The following is a 26,313-nucleotide window of genomic DNA, read 5'->3' on the forward strand; positions in this document are numbered from 1 at the left end:
CCATTTGAGGGAAACAGTTAAGTATAAGGTGGGAATGGTGGCTCCACAACAAATGGCTACAGAACTCTAATCCCCACATCATTTGGACTTGCCGAAAGATCACATTCTGGCACAGCCAGCCAAAGTTTTTCTGCCTGAATTGTGGCCCACAACTAATTGAGAAAAATAAATATCCTGATGTTTGTAATCAGAATAGGGCCATCCTTGGGGAAAAATAAAAAAGTTAACAAAAAACAAGGAAACGCAAAAAGCACCGAAATCAAGATACAAATCCTACTCAACTCCAAAATAATAAGCAAACGCAGTGGGGGGGAAACAGGGCATTCCTAACTATTGACAACCAAAGAGACTGAAAAACAGCAGAAAACAAGTCTTCAAAACAGCAGATTTTATTTTCGATTTCTGACTTTTTTTGTTTGATAAATTATTGTGCATCACAGTTCATAGTAAATATTTGAAAAAAATTAAAGCAGAACATTTGTTAATCACTGTGGGAGACTTAATGCGGAATCTGGATATTGCCTGGACAAAACCATTAAGCACTGGAACATGGCATTTTAAAAAATGCTGTATTAGTATTTCTTAAACAAGATCTTGAATAGCTGTCCTGTTCTATGGGAAAAAAAATTCTCCTTCCTTTTTTCTGTCGAAAATCAAAAACAAAATAATTGAAACCATTTTAATGTTTTTAAAGTTATTCTGTGTACATATAGAACAGGGGTCGGCAACCTTTCAGAAGTGGTGTGCCGAGTCTTCATTTATTCACTTTAATTTAAGGTTTCGCATGCCAGTAATACATTTTAATGTTTTTTAGAAGGTCTCTATAAGTCTATATATTATATAACTAAACTATTGCCGTATGTAAAGTAAAGAAGGTTTTCAAAATGTTTAAGAAGCTTCATTTAAAATTAAATTAAAATGCTGATCTTACACGGCCAGCCCGCTCAGCCCGCTGCCAGCCTGGGGTTCCATTCAGGCCAGCAGCAGCAGCAAAGGGCCGGCAGCCAGAACTCCAGACTGGCAGTGGGGTGAGCGGCTCAGCCCGCTGCTGGTCTGGGGTTCCATCCGCCGGCTCCTGCCAGCCAGGGTCCCAGCTGCCGGCCCCTCTCAGCCTGCTGCCGGTCTGGGATCCCGGCCCTGCCCACATAGAGTGGGTACCTACCTTCTCCCTGGTTCTAGCCCATTCTCTTCCTCTCTCTCTGCACTGAGCTGAGGGTGGGAGTGCACTGAGCACAGGGCTGGGGGTGAAGGAGCAGCGTGGGGGTTACGGTGCAGGGTCTGGCCAGGAGCTAGAATGAGGGAGGAGGCTCAGGGTTGGGGCAGGAGGTTTGGGTGTGGAGTGCTTACCTGGGCAGCTCCCATTTGGTGCAAGGGGTGCAGATGGGAATGGGGGAGGGGGGGTGCAGGAGCTCCCGTTTGGTGCTCAGGGTGGGGTTGGGAATGTGGGGGGTGCAAGAGCCAGGGCATGGGGTGTGGGGGGTGCAGGAGTCAGGGCAGAGGGCTGGGGGCATGTGAGGGGAGTGCAGAAGTCAGGGAATGGGGTGTGGGGGGGCTGGGTATGTGTGAGGGGTGCTGGAGTCAGGGCTGGGGTCTGTGTGGGGGGGTGTAGGGGTCAGGGCAGGGGGTGTGGGCTAGGGTTGTGGAGGTGCTCCCAGCCCCCTGCCCAGAGCGGCTCACGGCAGGGGGCTGGAGGGGATATGCCCTGATTCCACCCCCCTTCCCCAAGACCCTGTCCCCACCTCTTCTCCACCTCCTCCCCGGAACAGCAAGCATGTTGCAGCTCCGCTTCTCCCCCTCCCTCGCAAGGGCCATCAGCTGATCGGCAGCAGGGAGGGAGAGGAGGAGGGGCAGGAACCCAGCATGCTGGGGGAAGAGGCGGGGGGGGGGGGGGGGGAGAGAGCTCACCTGCCCTGCAGCAGCAGCTGGCAGGACCAAGCTTCTTCACCCTGCCCCCGCTGCGGGGCGGAGAAGAGCGGGCCAGGTCCCGACCTGGGTTCGGCAGTGGCCTGAGCAGGGCCAGCAGCTGGGACCCAGCAGGCAGCAGCGTGCCATTAAAAATCGGCTCACGTGCCGTCTTTGGCACACATGCCATAGGTTGCCGAACCCTGATATAGAAGAGCAGAAAATCTGGTAGTTTCAGAGGACAGGATTCCCACTCGGAAGTAAGGTATCTCATGTGTACTGTATTCAAATGACAATGTAAAGGGTGGGCATCAGTGACGTACTAAGGTGTTTGACCATTCAACTAAAGAAAAATCCCAAAAAATAATTTACTGTTTTCTAAGATACAAATATCCATGTGTGTTTACCAGACAATAATATATAGCTTGGTGGAACACACGCCTGGCTGGTATTACAAAAATACTTGGGCTGTCAATTAATCACAGTTAATTCACGCGATTAACTCAAAAAAATAAATCTTGATTAAAAAAATTAATCACAGTTTTAATGGCACTGGTAAAAATATTAATTGAAATTTATTAAATATTTTTCGATATTTTTCTACATTTTTCAATATATTGATTTCAATTACAACACAGAATATAAATTGTATAGTGCTCACTTTATATTACATTTGATTACAAATATTTGCCCTGTAAAAATAATAAAAGAAATAGCATTTTTCAATTCACCTCATACTAGTAACTGTAGTGTAATCTCTTTATCGTGAAATGCATCCGATGAAGTGAGCTGTGGCTCACGAAAGCTTATGCTCAAATAAATTTGTTAGTCTCTAAGGTGCCATGAGTACTCCTTTTCTTTTTGCAGATATAGACTAACACGGCTGCTACTCTGAAACTTATCATGAAAGTGCAACTTACAAATGTAGGGGTTTTTCTGCTATATAACTGCATTCCATAACAAAAAAATGTAAAACTTTAGAGCCTACTTCTTGTTCAGCCAATCGCTAAGAGAAACAAGTTTTGTTTACATTTACAGGAGATAATGCTGCCCACTTCTTATTTACAAAGTTACCTGAAAGTGAGAACAGGCATTTGCATGGCACTTTTGTAGCCCATTTATGTGCCTGATATGTTAAACATTTGTATGCCTCTTCATGCTTCTACCACCATTCCAGGGGACAAGCTTCCCTGCTGATGATGCTTGTTTTTAAAAAAAAAAAACAAAAGTGTTAATTAAATTTGTGACTGAACTCCTTGGAGGAGAATTGTATGTCTCCTGCTCCATGGTTTTACCCACATTCTGCCACATATGTTGTGTTATGGTAGTTTCAGATGACAACCCAGCATATGTTGTTTGATTTAAGAACACTTTCACTGCAGAACTGACAAAACATAAAGAACGTTTCAATATCCGATTTCTAAAGATAGCTACAGCACTCGACCCAAGGTTTACGAATCTGATGTGCCTTCCATAATTTGAGAGGGACAAGGTGTGAAGCATGCTTCTGGAAGTCTTAAAAGAGCAACACTCTCTGCAGAAACTACACAACCAGAACCACCAAAAAAGAAAATCAACCCTATGTTGGTGGCCTCTGACTCACCAATGAAAATGAACATGTATCAGTTCATACTGCTTTGGATCGTTATCGAGCAGAATCCGTCATCAGCATGGACACGTCCTCTGGAATGGTGGTTGAAACATGAAGGGACATGTGAATCTTAGTGCATCAGGCAAGTAAAGATCTTGTAACACTGGCTACAACAGTGCCATGCAAACACCTGTTCTCACTTTCAAGTGACATCGTAAACAAGAAGCAGGCAGCACTATCTCCAGCAAATGTAAACAAACTTGTTTGTCTGAACCATTGGCTGAACAAGAAGTAGGACTGAGTGGGCACTAAAGTTTTACATTGTTTTATTTCTGAATGCAGGGGTTTTTTGTCCCTAATTCTACATTTGTATATTCAGCTTTCAAGATAAAGAGATTGTGCTACAGTATTTGTACTAAGTGAATTGAAAAACACTATTTATTTTGTTTTACAGTGTAAATATTTGTAATAAAAATACAGAGTGAGCACTGTACACTTTGTATTCCGTGTTGTAATTGAAATAAATATATTTGAAAATGTAGAAAACATTCAAAAATATTTAAACGGTATTCTATTATTGTTTAACAGCGCGATTAATCGCACGATCAATCACAATTTTTTTTAAATCACTTGACAGCCCTAAAAAATACATATAGTAGTGCTGAACAAATATTGTTGGTGCTTGGTTTTTATTAAAAATGCTTCCTTGTTGCCTTACCTCCTCAAATGGGAAACTGCATTCTCCATAGTAAATTATCTTGAGAGTCCCAAAACACGCTGTTAACAAGAATATGAAAGAAGTTTCTTGGGGAAATATGTAATATAGGATATTTAATCTTTTCATGAAATTTTGGGTAAGGGCAGTTTGTGTTTATCCTCTGCCTCCACACCACACAGACATTAAGTGTGTTTGAAATCTGTAGCAAAATTAAATGTTTATTTTCCCTCAAAATAAAGGCTTCCCATGTACTAGGACTGAATGGGGCCTCTCTAGTTATTGATTTAACTTCACAATTTCCCATTATTTTGGCAATTCCTATTAATTTTTTTCCATCAGTAGAATTACTGATTAAATCTTCCCTCTTTTCTAAAGCAAAATAATGATTTGTCCTCAACCAATAGATTAAACATGTACGGTACAAAAAAAGCTATCTAGAAAAAGAAAAATTTTGCTAGCAAGACATGACTTTAACAAAAAGGAACAGTCTCAGCCCTTAACAAAACATTGCTAGAGCTGACTTGGTTTCCCCTCTTCTTCAGTTCATTGCTCTAAACTATTAGTTTGCAAAGTTTAAGAGTGGGTGAAACTACAGTAGAACCTCAGAGTTATGAACCCCTCAGGAATGGAGGTTGTTTGTAACTCTGAAAATAACATTATGGTTGTTCTTTCAAAAGTTTACAACTGAACATTGACTTAAAACAGTTTTCAACTTTACTATGCAGAAGAATAATGCTGCTTTTAACCATCTTTGTTTCTGTGCTTGTTTCATTTAAATTGTTTCCTTACCTTGTCAGATCTTTTTTTAAACTTGCCCTTTATTTTTTCAGTAGTCTACATTTAACACAGTACTGTACTGTATTGGGGCAGAGGGGTCATCTGTCTGTCTACTGATTGCATACTTCTGGTTCCAAATGAGGTGTGTGGTTCACTGGTCAATTCATAACTCTGGTGTTTATAACTCTACTGTAATTCCAGTGAGGTCTAGTTTAACTTCTTCCTCACTGTTAAACAGTCATTAACCATTCAAACAAACTACCAAGGGACGTGGTGGATTCTCCATCACTCCATGACTAGATGCCTTTCTTGAGGATATGCTTTAGCCAAACACAAATTATGCTACAGTCATGCCAGTTATTGGGCTCAATATAGAGGTAATTGGATGAAAATAAATGGCTTCTGTTATATTAGGTGTCAGATTGGATGATCTAATGGTCCCTTCTGGCCTTAAACTTGACAAATCTATGCAATATAAGATTTTCTAACAGCTGTTTTTCTAGATTTCAAGGCCAACATTTTCAAACTTTGGTGACTAAACTTAGGTTTCAAAATAAAAATAGCTAGATCTGCAGTACACATTGACATTAATAACACCAATAGATGCTTAACACCTTTGAAAATTAGGCATTTTATTTAGCATACTAAGACAAGCATCCAAATTGGGACTTTCAATGGAGCTTACGGGAATTGGGCATCCAAATGCCATTGAAATTCAATGGGTGACGACCAGGCAACTTCCCTTATGCTTCTTTGTAAACCCCACCCTCAAATTTTGACCTAAATCATTATGCAGTGTCTGGAGGATATTTTCAGACTGCACAGTTAGGCATCTAACTCCTATCAACTTTCAATGGCAGGTGGGCATCTACCATCTGTAGCTTCGAAAGTCTCCCCTCCTCCCATAAAACTCACTTTTTCCACAAAGCAAACAAACCAATTCACATCATTAACATGTATGTCAACCATCAAACTGCTCTGCACATAATGTGATTCAACAGTAAGATTAAAACGTTCACAGGTCACCTCCAGGTACATTTGTGTCTGGTACTTGTGTTATCTGCACATTTACACTGCAAGCTCCTCAGGCAGGAACCATATCTTCTTTTGCTCACATACAGTTCTGCGCTGTCAGGATGCAACAAATAAAATAAAAATTATAATTTACATCTGAGCTATTATTTTGCTAACTTGGCTTTTCTGTACATCTATTTATAGCCACTGCTATAACATCCATATCCAAGGTATCGACATCTGAAATGCCTTTGATCTGAATATAAACTCCAGATCTTTGCACCGTGCCATCATTAATAAAAATTCCTTTATAGTTCATATTCCTTTCCACTGACTTCTGGGCTATCACACACCATCTTCTGTCAAACACAGAAGAGGACTATAAATTTCCAAGTGTCTATAAGGGTTTTTAAAAGTTCACAAAAGTAGATCCTTAGCTTACATTACTGGATTACTCAGTTTGCACATATTTGTTTTTGATACACATTTTGATACATCATTTTGATACACACAGAGAGATCTGAAAAAGACTGCCGTTGAAGTTAATGACACCCTCAATTTTCTACAAGAATAGGAGGATAAAGGATATGTCGAACTACAACACCATGAGCTTTTCTTGGCATTACCATGAATCCATATGATTCACACAGAAAATGCAGTTCCTCTTTCCTTTGATTATCATTTTCTTCCACCTCTCACTTCCTTCATGTCTTCTCTTCCTTGCAGTTTCCTTTCACACCCAAGTTCACTTTCAAGCTGGCAGCATATTACCCATCCTGTCAGGAGCTCTATTGTTTTATGTTAGCACTGTAGGAAAGACAGGGCTGAGTCACCACTCTTCAGCCCTGAACCAGCACTTACAGTACCCATGTCCACACCAAGCGTCCTGTGCTACTGTAAGTCGCCAGCTGCCTTCATTCTAAGTAAATATTTGAACAATGGGGTTGCTAATAAAACTTGACCTTCTCTGACCTCATTTGTCACATCATTCCATTAACTCAAGCTCAAATTCTTTAAGATTACTGCCACTAAGACAACGTCCACAAAAGACTTATTATGACAAACATCATTTTCTTCTCCTGTTCTGTAAAATATTGTGGGTCTGATCTCTTTACACCACCATGTTTAAGGACTTATTTTAGTTTACATGCTTTTGAACTTCTTCCCTTATTTATGGGTTCCTTAACCTACTTCCTATGTAACAGGATTGGTTGCACAGACTTTAATCAATATTGGATCATTTTTCAAGGCCTCAGAACTGGAAAGTTGCCTGGAGAAGAAAGGTGTAGGATTTTGATGAGAAGTCTGGTACATCTCCCACCCACCTCACTTCTCAGAAACTTTAATGAAGGCCTATTAAGGGTGTTACCAACATTCATTCTATTTGGAGGACTGTTCAGGGGTTTGTGCTATACAGAAGTTGACTTCTTTGTGACCTTACTTTGTTCCTCCCACTATGTCAGGACTCTGGCTGCTGCATCTATGGGCTAGAACGGAAGCATGTCACACTGAGTTATGCTTTAATGAATATGGTATGCTTTTATTACTAACTTGGTCTGCTATGTATATGGCACCTGCTAACACAACAGAAATCAGTAATTTTTCCATCAGCCACACTGAAGTATAATATCCTCTACCTTGGTCTCATATTCATTCAAAAGGCATTTGAAAATCTAGTATCTTATGCAGTATATTTTGTAATTTACAAGTACATTAGACATTGGTAAATGTGAGTTGTAAAATTCTAATCAAGTTGCAGATAATCTCTTAAGTGGCTATCAATGGTTTATAACAGGAATCAAGTTGCTTTGGAAGCAGAGACCACTATCCAATTACATAGGAGATTTCTAAAGAAGTTACAAGTATCTCTGATGGCCAGAATATCTATTCATGCCACAAAGAGCAAAAAAGACAACCAAGAAGCACAATGATGATTTGGTTGCAACATGATGGTTAATTTTGTTAAAAAAAAATCTTATTCCCATTGTTACCAATACATATCACATGACCATCATTTTGAGGGACTGCACTGCATTTTGTACTCTAGCCTACCTAACCCATCTATTAATTCTGTAACAGTAAAACCCAGCAATATCAAAAGGAAACATTGAGGTTTCTGCCATCTCTGGAAATAAATTGAAATGTTTAAACGGTCTTTCCCATACTCAATAATGGCAGATCTACCTAGCATATCTAGTGGAATCAAACTGTATAGGAAATCATCTTAGTAATTGGGTAAGAGGATTCTGATTTTACTACACCTTCTTAAAAGGTATCTAGCTATGGGAGGAAATGAGCCCTTTGGGAGCAAATGGAATTGCTAGCTGAGTACAGGGATTTAAGAAGCAGAAGCTCAAGCTCATAAAGAAATACTTATTAATATTATGCACACATATAAAGTCTATTCTAGATTTTAAATTTTTAAAACACAGGAAGAGGCAGAATTCAAATACACTTGCCTCTGAAGAGACAGCAGGAGAATCTTTGGTTTGTCTCTATTAAAATAAATAACAAATAATACTGCAATGTTAGTACCTATTAAAAGAAAATAAGAACATGACCTATGTAGCGATGTAATATTAATTCAAAAATATAGCAAGTAATATAAATTCAAAAACTTTGCTTAGGGAGGAAGTTGGTGGACATAGCTACATCAATGATAATGTAACAGATTCGTACAGTCTAAAGTAGAGTAAAACCATTGGATTTCATGCATAACTAAGGTATTCAAATGATCACTAGTTTCTCATAGGACCAGACACATAACTAAAAAACTATATTAAACATCTAAATATGAAGTGACCATTACTGTTCAATGAAAAATTTCAACATCTACTTTTGTATTAATTTAATAACAAAACTATAGATTTTCAGCATTGTAATATTAACTGGGAAGAGTATATAGAGTGGTTTTTTTCATGTCAAAAAAGTTAAATCCTTCTGACGGTATTATAGTCTCAGAATTAAAGTAGTTCCACAGCAGACGCCAGGAAAACAGGGTTTCATAGAAGATCTTTAGGTAAATAATATTACAATTCAGTAATAATGTGCAATGAAATTTGGGACAAAGTATTTTTATCAATGTTGTTTGGATACTGATGCCATAAACACATTACCGGTTCTAAATTAATTTTGAATAGAAGATACAAAAATCTGTTTGGGAACAGAACTACAGTACATGGACAGACGCTTAACTGATATCAGGTCTTCTTGAGTGAGGGGGAAGTTGGTATTGCCCATTAGAGGACAACCAGGTGACTCACTCCTCCACTGTCTTCAGGGATGACCACACAGCCAATGAAGTTAAGAGAATCTTACTGGAGATCCCATGAAGCATGTGGTATTTGGAAACATACACAAGCTATAAATCACTTACTTTTTGTACTTTTCATTGTCAACCAATAAAAAAACCAATCACATTAATTAGAAGTTCTTCCATAAACTCCCAAATGTAGGACCCAGTGCCATGAGTTTTTGGTTCCTATTGATTAGGACCATGATCCAGCAAAGCATTTGATCTTTTGCTGAATCTTAAACATAAATCATCCCAGGGAAATCAATGATACTACTCAGAAAGTTGAAGTTAAGCCATGCTCAAGTGTAGTGCTGATTGGGGTCTATGATAAGGCAGCAGTCTGTCTGGTTGCTCTGAACACAAGACGGAGTGGATTGCCCACTGAAAGCCCAGTGACTACAAGGGAAAGCAGGATTCACAGTTACACAATGAAAGCAGGCAGCAGGAATACCCTCCCTCTAATGTCTCCTACCGTGTAAGAAGTGGAAGTTTTATGTAGAATGAAGTTCTGGATAATCACACTACATTGTGGGTTTTTACCAGAGTCCAACCCCTTCAGGTTTTCCCATCGCTAATTTTAACAATTAGGTACACTGTGTGTACCTATGAATGACAGGGCCTGAATAAGTAAAATCTAAAGATACATATTTTAGATATTTTTGGTTGAAAAAAATGGCTGCAGCCCGCATATTATGGTTGGGCAAATGAGACTCAGAGGTTTACTGGCTTAACTCATCACAAACTGCTGCTACTGTGTGGTTTTGTTTACTAAAATTGTTGCTTAGTTTTCCACAAAAATGCATTTCTATCCCTAAGTGCATCCTGCCCTCAGCAAGCAGCCGCTGGAACCATTCCAGCAACCCCGGGGGTAAATATCCTCAAGCCTAATGACAGCACTCTGCTTGATTGATTACTTTCTGCCAAGACTGTCCCATTCCTCAAAAAACAGAGTGGCTTGGGGGAAGCAGAACCAAGGTGCTAGTAGGTTACTGCACTACTACCCACACTGCAACACTTCAGCAACAGAGAGAGAGAGAGAGAACAGGTGCGCTTCAAAGTCAATCACAAAGTACATTTTTTTTGGCCATTCTGACAACTAATCTGAAGCTTCTACAACATCTCTAGAGTGAGAAAACAAAACTTCTCTGGCAGGCACTGCACTTTCTAGAGTATAATCTGGATTTTTTTGTTTGTTTCTTTTGTTTGCATAGATAGGAAAAGTGCCAACAAACATAACAGCCATTCTTAATTTGATGCTGTTAGTAGCTTAAAAATCTGATATTTTATTTTGTATTTTTTAACAAAATTATTTTTTGTAATTAAAGTTTGATCCTGCCCAGAAAATATTGTTCTCATATATTTTAATTACATTGTCTACTCTTTAATAATGCAGCAAGAGAGGGTTTTAGAAGCTATTCTTCATGTCCCATAAAACACAAATAAACTTTACTGGCCTGGTTTTCAGTGGGGGCTGAGCATCCACAGCTCTCAATGACTTCAACTGATGCTGATGACTAGTGAGACTAAGGCCCTCCATTTCCAAAGAAATGCCTGATTACAGCTATGATAAAATTCAAGTATCCCTGCCGCATTCAGTCTTTCTGCAAGATGGCCTCACATATCACCCAGCAAACATGATGCTCATCATCCCGTCCACATGATGTTTCAATATCTGGTAATACCATCTGTGTTGGGGTTTTTTCCAAAGAAAGTGCTGGATTTAAAAAAAACGTTAATTTTTAATTTATTCCATTAATGATTCAGAAAATCACTGAAATAATGGTTTATTTAATATTAATCAATAACAAAATCTGCACAAACACTTAATGTTAAGGCCCATCTGCTGTTAATTCACTTTGTTGTGCATATCAATATTTCATTTCTTTTGACTTTAACCATTACATATTTTAAAAGCAAGTCATATTTAAAAAAAAACAAACTACATTGTCTGCTCATACAGAAGTAGAGTGCTGATACAATCTCAGCCAAGTGCATGAGGTAGCTCTATTCCTGATATGGTAGCTTTTTCAATACCGATACAATCTCGCTACAAGTGTTTGATACACTTCCGACATCAACATGGCTCCCTCCAACATGATGCAAGGCCACTACACTGACCTCTCTAATAATACAGTTGTAATACCTTGTAAGCCTAGAAAGCTCTAGAGTCGGAGCGCTTCTGTTACTGGACTATAGAAATAAAACAAACCTTGCACGGTTCTTCAGAAATCTTCTGAGACACTGCATGGAACACTCTCCTGATAATATCAAGGTCAATGACATTTACACACAAGTCGAGACACCCAAGATAGTGACCAATTAACAACTGGAATGGTTGCTGGCCCAACACAACATCGGTGCCAGAAAAAAAAAAAAATCACTAAGACTCCATTGGGCAGAAATGGTGAAAATATTGATTTTAAAGCTTTTATATATTTCTGCTTGCACACAGCTAATATATTATGAATGCTTGTCATGCATTTGTTACATAATTTACATTCAGAAAGTATGTAGGCTAGAAATGGGGTATGCCTAACAATTCCTTCCTTAAAATACCCACATAAAACTCATACACAAAGAAGCTCAGTACTCCCACTAAAAAAAACCCACACAAACCTTTTAGGTTTCCTGAGTTTGGGAATGACCTGAAACGTTCAGGCTTCTTCACAGCCACACAAATATATCTTCTATATGAAGATGAGAAGTGGGGTGTGTGTGTGTGTGTGTTTTATTTAACAGTGTTGAAGAACTAGCCATGAACTGCCAATGCATTTTTAGAGATACCTGAAATGATCCCCCATACTTATCATTCTCCTTCTCTGTGCTGGAAAAAACTGCCAAAGCAGAATGAGGCGACAAAAATCAAGAGATGTTGGGGTTTTTTTTGTTGTTGTTTGGGGGTTTTGTTTGTTTTTTTTTTTAACAATAGTATAAACAATGCTTTGCTGTAGACCACTGCTCTCCCGTATTAGGTTTTCAGAAATCTACCCTCCTTAAGTTGCCAGGCTTTTAAAAAAAAAAAACTGCTTTAGCACCTCACAAAATAGAGACAGATGTACAAAGCTTATTTATACTACAATCCAAAAATAAAATAAGCTTTTATGGCCTGAAATATGAGCTTTTAACAACATCTGTGCAGTTAACATGTATAAGCGAACTTCCTAATGACTGTAGGGAATCAAACTCTTTTCAGAAGTACTATCTATCGTAAATATATATTAGTGGCACAATGTTAAAATGATTATATTTTTATTTAATTACAATCCACTCTACATGGCAGTTCATGTAGCCTGGCTCACAATTAATCATCATTAGTGAAACCTGCAGCATAGTACTGTTCAGAGTAATCAGCATGATTATACAATATATGATCTTTATGTTTCTGTTTTGTCTCCACTGTGGTTATTAGACCCCTATCTATTTTGTAGCCAGGAGGAAAGTTTAGACAATATGGCAACATGGGAAAAAGCTGACCTGAACAAGTCTGTCTTTAGCTGAAAAAAACATTGAGATTAATTAGTTGTATCTTTCAGGTCTCGTAATTTTTATTTTATTTTTTTCAGAAAATGAATTCAAAGACACATTGGGGTATTTTGGGATTTAAAAAAATCCTAATTTAAATGAGCAAAAATATAGACATTATTTCTAGTTAACTGTTGTAAGTGGGCTAAACACCACACAAAAGAACTCACAGAATTTGACATGGATCCTACGTAGAGGAGCACAATTTTAAAATAGGAACAATTCAGACACAAACTGAACAGCATGGTTCTCTTTGGAGCATAACAAGTTCTATTTAGTCTAACAATGGATTTTATTTCAATGATAAATATTCCTAACATAATTCCTAATATTAAATCATAGCAGCAGGGACTTCATTTTATTTGCATCTTATGCAACACACAGCAGGCTGTCAGCATTTTAATAATATTGGGCCCAACTGACCCCTACCATAGGAGGGAACTACAGAGAAGGAAATCTGTGCAAGGTTGTTTAAGGGACAGAAAGGAAGGGTCTAATTGTTAAGACGGTGGAGAAGAAACCAGCAACATCCTGGACATCCAGGAAGGAAGATGAGATTAATCAAATATGATTGCTCTTAACTGATATGTGCCATTACAGATTTATTACAGGTGTTGGTGGAAGTATCATTAAGGGGGCACACCACCTCCCATTTTAAGACCCTTTTTTCAGTTGCTTATAACCTGGCCAAGTTTCAACTATTATGGCTGAAATTTTCCAAGCCAGGTGTCAGACTGTTTTTTTGTTTATTTGTTTGGAAAAGCAGCCAAAACAGCTCAGCTGTTTATGAAAACAGGGCTAAGGAAAAAACACAGTGTTTTGACCATGTTAAATTCCTGAAGCCCTTTCTTTTAAATGCTCCCATGTGTTTATACTATAGGGCAGGGACTTCAAATTTAGCAGGTGTGTGTCAGGGTCTAACTTTTGCCATCCCCAAAATTGGCCAAGTTATAAGTCTCTGAAAATTCAGTTTGCCCATGCTCCGTAGAGACCTGCTAGAGTTTAACAGCTGAACTCCGGAAACATTTTGTCCTCACTGAGCATGATCCACCTCTGAAGCTCCCAGTGATGAACAGACTGTGAGAATGGAAAGACTGAACATGCTCTACTCTAGGACTACAGAAGCTCAGAAGAGCTGCTATAGGCCAGGCATCAGAATTGAAAACAGCGATCCTGTCTCTCCTCTGCTCTGCAATTCCTTGCCTTGTTCATTTTGAGCATATCTTCCAACTTCTGAAACAAATGAGGCAAGAATCCTAGAGACAGCAGCCTCCTTCACTGCACAGTCCTGATTCATCCCCAGAGCAGGTCCACCCAGTGCAATAACTGAGGCAGACGTCTTGTGGAAAAAATAATGTGTAGTCATCTAATTAAAAACTCTATTATCATAACGCTTACTCATAAAAGGGGATCAATTAAGACTGCATAGGCAACCATACTTCTGCCATTTCCTATCTTTTGAGCACTTGACCATGCAACCTTAAAGTTCTTTTAACATAGTATTTTTTATTGTTATTGTATTTATACACACACAACCCAGAGGATTACAGCACGTGCCTGGTTTCCACCAAGATTGTATGAAAGGGGCACCTCAATATTGGTCTCACAGCTAGAGATTGATGTGGGAGAAGTCTGAAGATTTAAAAAACAAAAACAAAAAAACTATTCTGGCATTACATTAAGTTTAAGATGGCCAGAACGGCTGCTGACCCCAAATGGGTTTAAAGAAAAAACTCAATGTACGTGAGTTCCACATTGTACATGTTGAGATGCTTTAGATTACTTTTAGAAAATTACAAAATAATCTATTTATACTTCAGATTATATTTCTATCCATATTTTTCCATGCATGTTTTGTATCATTAAAAAGGTAAAATAAAACAATTAAACCCTCTATTCTTTCTTAACCTATACTAAACATAAAGGAATACGAACACATCTGATTTCCTGCCCTTCTATGGACTTTGCATACTGCCGCAGTAGCCAATGGGGAATTTTTATATTTATGATATAGACAGTAGGGTCAACAAGAACCATTACCCATGTAATAGAAACAAGCATTTAAGTGATTATACAATGAAGGCTTATGCAGTTTCTGGTTAATCAATGGCAGTGCCATTAGCAAAGCCCTGAAGAAAAAAAATCTTCGGTGACATTACCATTAGGCAGCTACCAGCAACTGCCATTGTGTGAATAAATGCCATAAGGAAGAAGGGAAATAAAACAGGAATTTAAAAAAAAAATCACAAGAAAACAATTACCCCACAGATGTTCTGTAAAGATAGAATTAAGTTCCCAGTAGTGGGATTACTGAAGGCTTCAGTGTATAACTTTGTTGGCAATTGAAGACTCTTTGAGAAAGTAGTCTAGTGGTGTCACTGCTAGTGATATAAAACAGATGCTACATGCTCCTATATAAACTTTTTCCAATATTTTATCTGATTTTTGTATACATTCCCTGAACCTCATTTTCATGAACTCTTGTCTGGTCATGAGGGTCATTAGTTTTGCTTCACCATCAAGCTCTTTTGATTAGCATTCCACCACTAATGATAGGTTTCTCAGCATATGAGAGTGTAGGGGTATACAGACACATGCAATGTAACAGCGAACCATAGTCCTTTCATACAACAAACACACAACAACAAAGCAAATGACACATGCGCATGCGCGCGCACACACAGTCTTCAAAGAGCTTTTCTCCTCCTTTTATCAGCCCACTAATCCCTCCCTCACCCATGTGTTTATTAATGTTAATTGCATAACATCAGAGCAGGAGTTTTGCCTTATTTCACACTTATTGTGCTATATAAATAATAATAATAATAATAACAACAACGACAGAAGCTTCAGTAAGAGAGGGAAATTAGGATGAAAAAATATATTATTTTGTTTAAGAACCTTGGAAACTCCAACTACCACACCCTACAAACATACTGCAACAATACACCATATCACGCAATACGGCCCCTAGACATGCCTCGCAAACTTCAGTGACCTCGATAACAAAGCTAAAATATATTTATCACACAAGCTACATTTTCTCAACTCTTGCAGCACTCATTGCTCTAGCGGATAGAGTCTATCCCATCAGTGCAGCCTGCACGTGAGATCTGATCAATAAACCAGAAACCAGTGTAGAAATTACTGTTGTAGTATGTGACATTGGCAGACAGCAGTTCCCTTCACTGTCTGATTAAGTAGCTATAAAAAAACCTGACAAGGAAAAAAATTGGAGTTCAGCTTCTGTGTGTGCACAGAATGCACACAGCTGATATAGTAATGCTAACATTGATTTGAAAGAAACTTTATTAAGTTGAAGAATCAGGTGAAGGCTATTTTCTAAGGAAAACAGAAGTTTTTCTCTCTTTAAACTGTTTCTTTCATTCAGACCCATAAATACATACAGATAAGCTATCCCTGCCTTCTGACATCCATAAGGCAGTTCAACCAAATGGAAGTTCTGCAACAAAAGCACTATCTTCAATTTTATCTGGTCTGCTTTGCTTAAAAAAATACTTGGTCTAGAACACAACATGCAAGACTTCTCTGCTATATTTGTGAAGGTGGGTGACCTTCATTCAATCAAGGCTGAGAAAAGAGGAAATGCCAGAGCGATGAGCAAGGATCTAGAGTAACTATGCAAAAAAGACACTTCTGCAGAAGGTTGTACTTAAGTAGGCACTTACATCTTCTCTAAGTCTGGCAGACACACACAAACAAACCTGCAGGACTCTGGAACATATCTTTAACATCACCCAACTAGACAAATTCCAGAAATAACTAAAGAACCCTTTAGTAAAAAATACACCACCCACTGAAGATCCCCTAACTCTGTACCAAAGTGGTTCCGCTATTCTGGTAGATCAAGCTTGCTGAAAACGAAACAAGTACCCTTATGAAACATTTTTTGGGAGGAAGGAGGGGTTGGGTGGGCTCACCTCCAACATGAAATCTGCTGCAAACAAGGTTCTGAGGTTGCCTTTAGGATGCTGCTCTTGCAGTCTTCCTGAGATAGTTAATCTAGGACATTTTGTTGAGGAAACTACAGCTCTAAATCCCACTAGCATTAACGGAGTCCTTGTCTAAGGTATAAGGACAGACCAAGGTGGATGGAGCCAAAAGAAGCCTCTGAACTTAAAAACAACAAGGAAGTGGTCCCATAAGAGCATATTAAAGATGCTTCAAATACGTCTTGGTCAAATAACAAAAGAAGGGCTAAACTGTTACGAAGAACTTGGAACCGAAGAAATGCCCAACTATCACTTGGTTTGAGTCATAAGGTCCACTGTATATAGGCCACATTCCAAAAACTGTATCAGTTTGAGGACGTTAAGCCTGATCAAAACCAAAGGCTTTCCCAGGTTTAGGATTGTTCAGTTGTAAACAGGCCAAACAGCAAGAGGGATAACACCACAACAGACAAATGCTATATTGTTCTACAACTGGGAGAGTTTTGATCTTTTGCTTAATCTTGGTAATGATTGATTTGGGGAGGAAAAAGGTGCCCAAGTTAAACATGAAAGTCAATATCTGAAGCACATGAAGCAGCCCATACTGGATGGAGTCACAAAATTAAAATCTATATCTGACATGCAGAAAAATCCAGTTGTTTAAATTCTGTCGAACATATTACAGACATTCAAAGGCATTCAAAAATGCAGATTAATACCAACTTGAATAAAGCAGGTGTCAAGGTTCCTCCCCTACTCTGAACTCTAGGGTACAGATGTGGGGACCTGCATGAAAGAAAAACCTCCTAAGCTTATCTTTACCAGCTTAGGTCAAAACTTCCCCAAGGTACAAAATATTCCACCCTTTGTCCTTGGATTGGCCGCTACCACCACCAAACAAATACTGGTTACTGGGGAAGAGCTGTTTGGACACGTCTTTCCCCCCAAAATACTTCCCACAACCTTGCACCCCACTTCCTGGACAAGGTTTGGTAAAAAGCCTCACCAATTTGCCTAGGTGACTACAGACCCAGACCCTTGGATCTTAAGAACGATGAACAATCCTCCCAACACTTGCACCCCCCCTTTCCAGGGAAATGTTGGATAAAAAGCCTCACCAATTTGCATAGGTGACCACAGACCCAAACCCTTGGATCTGAGAACAATGAAAAAGCATTCAGTTTTCTTACAAAAAGACTTTTAATAGAAATAGAAGTAAATAGAAATAAAAAAAAAAGATCCCCCCTGTAAAGTCAGGATAGTAGATACCTTACAGGGTAATTAGATTCAAAACATAGAGAATCCCTCCAGGCAAAAAACCTTAAGTTACAAAAAAGATACACAGACAGAAATAGTTATTCTATTCAGCACAATTCTTTTCTCAGCCATTTAAAGAAATCATAATCTAACGCATACCTAGCTAGATTACTTACTAAAAGTTCTAAGGCTTCATTCCTGGTCTATCACCGGCAAAGACAAAATATAGACAGACACATACCCTTTGTTTCTCTCCCTCCTCCCAGCTTTTGAAAGTATCTTGTCTCCTCATTGGTCATTTTGGTCAGGTGCCAGCGAGGTTACCTTTAGCTTCTTAACCCTTTACAGGTGAGAGGAGATTTCCTCTGGCCAGGAGGGATTTTAAAGGGGTTTACCCTTCCCTTTATGTTTATGACAGCAGGTTTCTAACCAATTCTCACTGAGATGCTAAATCTGTAACCTCTTTTTGAACAGATTTTTTTCTTAGCAGAAAAACTACAGGGTTTTGTGGGGTGGGGTGGGTAAGGTGGTTGTTTTGTTCGGTTTACATCGTTCCATGTTTTAACACAATTGAACATCTTTGGGTAAAATTTTCAGAAAACATTTGCTCCCTGACCTACGACAAGCTTACCGACTTTCAACAAAAAAGGGTAAAAAACTTTAAAAGTTAACAGAATCTGAAACTGACCCTTTAGAATGGCGGTGGTGAACTTTTACAATAGGTGGCTCTATGTGTGCTACCCACATATCACAAAAACTATATTATAATTCCTCTCAAATTCTTCTAGTAATACACATTTTCCCCAAAGTACAATACACATAATGGAGATTGTGTGTCTACAAATACATTTATTTTAGCTTACACACAGATATATCATGTGTATGAACACATTAATACCACATATGGATGAGAAAATGAAAATACCAAATAGTTTAGATGTATTGTATATCCATCCATCAGAAATCTTCCCTGCATGGCATTCTTTTGTATCCTTACGAACGTTATTGCAAAGTACTTTGGGCCAGATGATCACCTGGTGTAAGTAGGCATAGCTCTACTGATTTTGCTGGAGTCTGGCAATTTATACCAGCTGAGGATCAGGCCCTTATCCTGAACTTTTAAAATGACCAGTGTTACAAGCTCTTGCAGTTTTATAATGAGTCTCGCAATATCTGGGGGATTTTTCTTAGAGGCTTAGCTGTGAGTCTTGAGAACATCACTTTAAAAAAAAAACAAAAAACTGGATATACGTTGACAACTGCTGAATATAGATGCTTGCAAATCTAAACTCAAACGTCTCCTGAGTTCAAGGTGTTTGTATTTGACCTATTATATGAATAGCAACAGACTGTAAACTCTCATCTGAATAGTGATGGAGGATTTTGACTTGAGGCCAACTAACAAAGAAGGACAAACAGAAAGAACATGCCCTGGTTTACACGACAGAATTTCTTCAGTATAGCTACGGTGCTCAAAAGTCTGAATAATCCATACCCCTGAGTGACATGGTTATGTTGACCATTGCGCTGGTGTAGTTTCTCCCGCCAGCATAGCTACCGCCTCTCATGGAGTGGAGCTTTTAAACCAACGGGAGAGCTCTCTCCTGTTGACTTAAAGCATCTTCACCAGAAGCGCTACAGTGGTGCAGCTGCATCGACGTAGCTGCACCGCTGCAAACTTGCAGTGTAGACCTGCCCTATGCTACTTACATACACACACAGACACACAGTGCTACATTCATAACTGATGTACTCCACTGATGTCAACAGTGCTATATCAGAGATTAATATGACCCACTGTCTGCAGTACAGTGACTAGTACCAGCCTAAACCTTGGAGTAAGCCAAAGCATCCGCTTCCTTTTAACTAGAAAATCTTCAGTTTTTAATTGAATTTCCTTTATGGCATGGAAGAATGTTTCAGTTACAGGACAATCACCATAAATCCATGACATACTGGAGTATTAATAGTGTTTTTGAACTTGAATATTGTAACGTGGATATTTTGAAAACATTTTGGATTTTTAAAGAGGAAAAAATTGATTCAAACCCCTTCATGCTTCAGGGCTTAAGCCAAAGCCTAGCAGCTTGGGGTTAGGAAAGAAATTCCTTTAGGGTTAAGATTATTTCATTATAGTCCATTATGGGGCTTTCTGCACCTCCCTATGTAACATCTGGCACTGGCCATTGTCAGAGATGGGATAATGGACTGGATGGGTCACTGGTCTGATCAATATGACAATTCCTCTGTTTTTAAGATACTTCATGACTATTTATCCCAATATCTTCCTCAAATAATGATAATTTCCTGAAATATGAGAATAGAAAGCTGTTCCAACATGCACATTTTATGCAGTTTTAAATCATATTTTGTTTAAATTGTAGTAGATTGAAATTATGTCCCTAGTAAAGTGATGCATTTAAACACATTTATAAAAGAAAAATTATTCTGAATTTGTTTTCAGAGAAACAGGAATATTTGATTTCAACCGTATCGTGCTATATAAAACTATCATTAATAGCCAGAAAGAAATGCATCTGAAACCCTTCACTAGAAAATAAAAAAAATAAAAAAAAACTAGTGTGCCCTGTAAATAGACTATTTAGTTTCAACAGAGTAAACCATTTTCCTATACATGTAGAAAGGGTTCAACCTTTCTGAGTGTTTTCTGTGTGTTTTCATGTGTTAATGAAAGAGCCTGTGTAAAAGATATTGATTTTCATCTTGATATCATCAAGGCTAAATCTGATGTTTCTCTCAGATATTCTTAAGAGAATTTCTAAAATTTTCCCAAAGGTGAAAAATTTTGTTATTTCATTTCTTCCGCCAGTTTCTGAATCTCCGTCTCTTACACACACAGAGCTGAGAACACGCCTGTTGCTGGGGGTAAAATGCCAAGTCGAATGAAAATACAGTCCGCTCTCTCCATCCCAAAAACAAACCGTACTGCAGTAAAAAATAAAGATACAACTTTATTCATGATAGTACTTAGATAATAGCATCTTATTAGATACTTATTAGATAGCGCTCAGATACTACTGTAATAGGGGCTATATAAGTATTTAAATATAGAAAGAGCAAATCACTTAAGCACACATTTTAAACTTAAACATGCGAGCAGTCCCACTGAAGCTTAAAATTAAGTACTTGTTTAAGTGCTTTGCTGGACTGAGGCTTTGATCCACTCTCCGCGGAGTGCGTCATGTCATTATATTTTGGGACAAAAGAAAGTTTTTATAACTAGAAAATAAGATTAAGAAGATGTGTGCCTCCATTTCTAGAAGAAGCAACACATGCACAAAACCACCATGTAGCGGAAGCAAAGGAAGGACATTGGGCCTCCACGCTGGGCTGACAATACCCCAGGTAATTCCCAACAAGGTGAGGATACGTGTCCTGTTGGGTTAGTTGAGTGAATTGACGACACTACATAGTCAGTTCACCTGTTGCCATTGTAATGCCGGTGATGCTAGTCAGTCAGAATTACCACCTCTTCATTGCAGGAACAAGCAGGAGGCCAAAACAAAATTAAATTAAATTAAAAAAAAATAAAATCAGGCTGTAAAGCAGCGACCTCACTGGCAAACAAACCTATTCACTAATTTCAGACGTATCTAGAAATTTCTACAGAGCAGGTTCCAGATCAGCAGAGGTACTGAAAACCCATCACAAAATAAAGTTTTCCCACAGTGACAGTGTGTCTTAAAATTGCCCACACCTGGTCTTCTGAACAAGAAAATGTTCTTATTCCACCAAAGTGAGCGGATTCTTCACTACAAAGGCAGTTGGGTTTAGTTTCCATTTTTGAACAGTGTGTACAATGTACACAGACAGGGACCAAGCCCTGTTTAATGGGATGCTGCTGTGTTTACTGTCATCTTAATTTTAACACACTGAAGTAGCGATATCAATAAAGTTACTAAGATCATCATCTGAAACACAGTTTATAGTGAAATTCCTGCTCCGTTCTGCTAAAGCATTTTTGAAAGCTTCAAGATGTCTGAAGTGATGTGACAAGTCTCGGAACGGAGCTGGGGGGAAAGCTGTTGTGACAAAGAAAAGCTGTTGGCTTTTTCAGTGGGAAAATTCATTTCAACTGAGAAACGCTTTGCACAAGCACTTGGCATCAGAGACACATTCTCCCTTTTCCCAACTTGACTCCAAGCTCTGTCAGTCACTTAATCAAACTAATGTTGTACAGGGGCTGTCATACACTTTAATCAACAACTTGGAGTATTAGCTCAGTTTGAGTTGGGTTTTTCCTGTACTGCTTCAGTCAGGACAAACAGTTCCTTCCCCCAGTTTACTACGTATGTGTCAGTTTTCTCTCTTTCCAAGCCCTGCAGGTGAAGGACCATCTGGCACCCACCTAACTGCTATGATTCCATGTCATAAATTTGATAATGATCCCAGCTTCTAGAGGCAAAACACAATGTCTTAAACAACTAGAGAGAAAGAATCTATAAGGACCTACATAGCATAGAAAATAATCCAGGTTCAGACCAGAAAAAATTCAGGGCCAGATCTTCAGTTGATGTAAACAGGGGCAACTCCAGTGAAGTCACTGAAGCTGCTGCCATTTATACCAGATCTGGCCCATACAATTTCTCAGTGGAGGTGCTCGTTGTCCCATGGGGTGGGTGGAAGCAGCTGGGGTGGGGATTGCAGGTTTACACTGTTCTCTTGCCTATCCCTCAACTATAGAAAACATAGCTTTCAGTCAAAATCCTGGTGACTGATCAAAGATGCACAGTAAAATGTTTATATCAATAGTTTGTGCATCACTGGCCATTTAATATGTGGTATGTGAATGACGATTTAGAAAAATATCAGTAGAATTGTATGATTTCTTAGCCAAAATCATAAATTTAACAAACTAGGATGCAAATTAAATTTGTGCAGCTGACTCAGGAGGGATCACAGACACCTTCTATCCCCTTACCACCATCTCATCTTTTTCTTCTGCTTTCTCTCTCTCTCCCCCCACCTCTCCTTAAATGGCATCTTCTTACTGCTGCTTGGATTACAATGGGATTTGTGGGAGGAAACCAGGATTTTTAAAGTTTTGTTTGGGCATGAGGTCTCTCTCTCCACCCTCAGCCCCTGAATATAAGAAGAACCTACACTTAATGGAGATTTCCTCACACAAACACCATGTTCTTAAAACCCCACCTACCTCCTTCGACGCCATCATTGCCCCAGATTTCCCTACCTCTTTATTCCGGTTCTTGAATGCTGTGGAGAACAATCCTTATCTGCAAGGCTACTCTCTGTTTTTCCTGCCCAGTGACAGTAAAGATGGCTCTCCCATCTCTTCTTAATGTGGATGCCTTTTTAATTGCCATAGAACTCCTACAGGGAGCCATTAGTACCAACTGGTAGGGAAGACAGAAAATGGACTTGCAAGGAGGGGAGAAGTTTTGCTCCATAACAAGGAGGACTGTCACACAGAGCCAGACTAAAGAGTGAAATCTGATGAGCTGCTGGAGAGGAAGGAGTCAGGATCTCAAGCTGCTCTCCTGTGCCTACAATTCCAGCAGACCCAGGAGCAAAGTGGGAACTGAGCAAAAGTCACCCTGACTCAGCCTGAGGGACAGCTGTTTCAGATCAGGAGTCATCTACTTTGAGAATCAAATATGCAGGGTTGGTCTTAAAAGTGCATGATCGTGCCCTGAATTTCAAGCCCCGTACTGCATTTGTATTTCTTGTTTGCATCTTTTGTTTTATAAATGGAAAATCTTCAGTTAAGAGACTGTAGAATAATATTGTGAAATTAATAAGTATAAATAATATAGTTGATTAGAGCAGTAATTAACAGCTATTTATACAAATAGATATATGCATAGATATTCATACTCTGTATGTAGCCAGTACACACAGTGTGGATATTATTTTTTATAAAGCAGAATATGATTTACTGCCAATATCTCACGTATTAAGCATTTTCAATCTATTTTCTCAACAGTTTGACTGAACATGTTAAAATTATATTCCTGCCACAACTCTCTCATCTACACCTCAGCATGTAAAGGTTAAACTAATATGATCTCTCAGCAACTCTAGCTGGGGGCGGAACAAGTCAGTCAGTCTGAATAAATACGATGCAACTGGAAGTTACTTAATTTATTTACCCAAATCAAGAGTCAAAAAGGAATAATCACTGGACTAAAATGCACAAGTTTCATCACTGATTTCAAAGTGAGTTATCAGTTTTTGTTTTACTGATATACATAGTCCCGGCCTAAGTTTAAAAGTGCTGGAAAAAACCATTGGCTGGAACATTCTGCACTTGCAATGATTTTACAGTGCCCTGTGCGTATAACCCACTGATGAGGGTGTGTACAGGTCCTCTGTAACAAATCTGCAGGGGATAGGACTCCATTACAGCCCGAACTAAAAAGTTGGTCTCTCTAGCTCAAGCTGCAGCAGCTGATGTTTTAGCTCTGGAAGTCCCCATCTCAATCCCCAGGGCATCAGCCAAGACGACAGCTGGCACATGTGCTCTCTTTCAAACACACCACTACACGTACAGCACCGTGGGTATTGTACACATATTGGTTGGAACACCTGGGATCACTGACTTCAGGGTCTGATTGGGACCAACAGAGTCAGACAATGATTAGCCTCCTGGGTCAAAAGGAAGCCACAGGCATTACAGCTTTACTAGTTCATTGTGAGAAAGATCAGCTGCAGTGCCTATTGTTTGAAAATTACCCAAAAGCCTTTGCTCTCAACAGCAGCATCCTGCACTAGGAGTGCATGCTTCAGAAATCCCAGAATGTATTGGTACAGATCTGTCACAAACAGCGTCACTGCATGGACATGCTAACCTGTTTGTAAACAACGCATGCAGTCAATGTCCCTGGGAAGCGTCTTCCTAATCAGGGTGAACATACCAATAAATGTGGGACACATTTTGTACAATCCCTACGCAAATATGAGTTTTTTAAAGACAACAGAGAAGAGATGCTTTTATATTAAATTTAAATCTTCCTATTAAATGGAAGCTTTGTGCTAATACACCTTCTGGTAGTGAAAATATTTTCTTTACTGAACTGTGGATAACCAATATCAACCTAATTAGTGCAATTCATCTCTTGAAAACAAAACTGGAATGAAGCACACACTATTAATATATGAACAAAGTAGTTTGCAGAAATTACAATGAGTTTGTAGGGAGGTAACATCTGAAAAATCTAGTCTACTGCATATTTCCAAAATTCTGACTGTATGAATTTTACAAGCACAATTTACCCAATCCTCCTCATTGCACTTGGACTTAGCCTTCTCATCCTGCGGAGAAGGTGCTAGTACTCGGGAAACCCTTTTAAACTGATGGCATTTCCACCTTATTTATAACACACACACACTCCCCCTTCCCTTTTCCGGCGGTTTTCCTTGAAAAGAAGCCAGCATGACAAAAAATAATAGAATATAGCACAGAAAATTCACATGACAATGTAAAGTGGAGTGACTAACAACCTCAGTCATGCGCCCATTCTTCCACATCTTCACTACAAAATCTTTTGACCACGCATTCATTGTGCACCACCTGGTGTACTTTAAGCTCTTCCTCTCACCTCCTGGACTACCACCTTGCCTCTCTTCATTGTCTCCAAAATAAAACCATAAAAATCACCTGCATTGTTCACTGCTCTGATCGGAATGAACCCATCTGCAAGATCTTTTCCTGGATTCCCATAACTTTCTGAATCAAAATTTCAAGACCCTTCAACAACCTGTTCCCATCTGCCTCTCTCATCCAGTTGACTTGTCCCAGCTCCTTATGTTTAATTCTCAATGTCCATTTGGAGCCCAATACAAAACTATGAACGTTTGCTACCACTAATTCCATATTAAAATGGGTGAGACCCAAAATAATCAATGTCAGGCTAAGAATCCCAAATTCTGGACTTTTATTTAAACTCTCCAGTTTTTCAAAACTAGACTAGAAACCTTAAGAAAACAAGATTCCTCATGAGATCTTACTACTACTTTTTCTATCGGTGGCCAGAAATCATGCAAAAACAGGCATCTCTTGCAGTATTTTGGAACTTGTGGTTCCAGGCTTGACCAAAAATCTGAAATCCAAAAACACCCATCTAATCATTTCAGAACCTCTAAGGTTTGGTTTGAGTTCGTTTCTAAAAATGGATTAAGATTCTCAAGTAGGGTGAGGGACAGTTAGTCAGACCAGTTAGTGGGACTATTCTTATCAGAGCGACAGTAACTGGAAGCGCATCAGGAGGGAGAAAAAGTCTCACCTAGAGAGTGATTGTGTGTC

At 38.9% G+C, this 26,313-nt stretch overlaps 1 protein-coding gene across 16 annotated transcripts in view; it reads right to left on the reverse strand.

Moving 5' to 3' along the window:
* PARD3 (par-3 family cell polarity regulator) overlaps positions 1–26,313 on the reverse strand; it is a 645,228-nt gene that overhangs the window by 494,489 nt on the left and 124,426 nt on the right. The gene's annotated exons all lie outside the window — the stretch shown is intronic.

Source organism: Chelonia mydas, chromosome 2 (genome assembly GCF_015237465.2).
Source record: "Chelonia mydas isolate rCheMyd1 chromosome 2, rCheMyd1.pri.v2, whole genome shotgun sequence".
Taxonomy (NCBI): Eukaryota; Metazoa; Chordata; order Testudines; family Cheloniidae; genus Chelonia; species Chelonia mydas.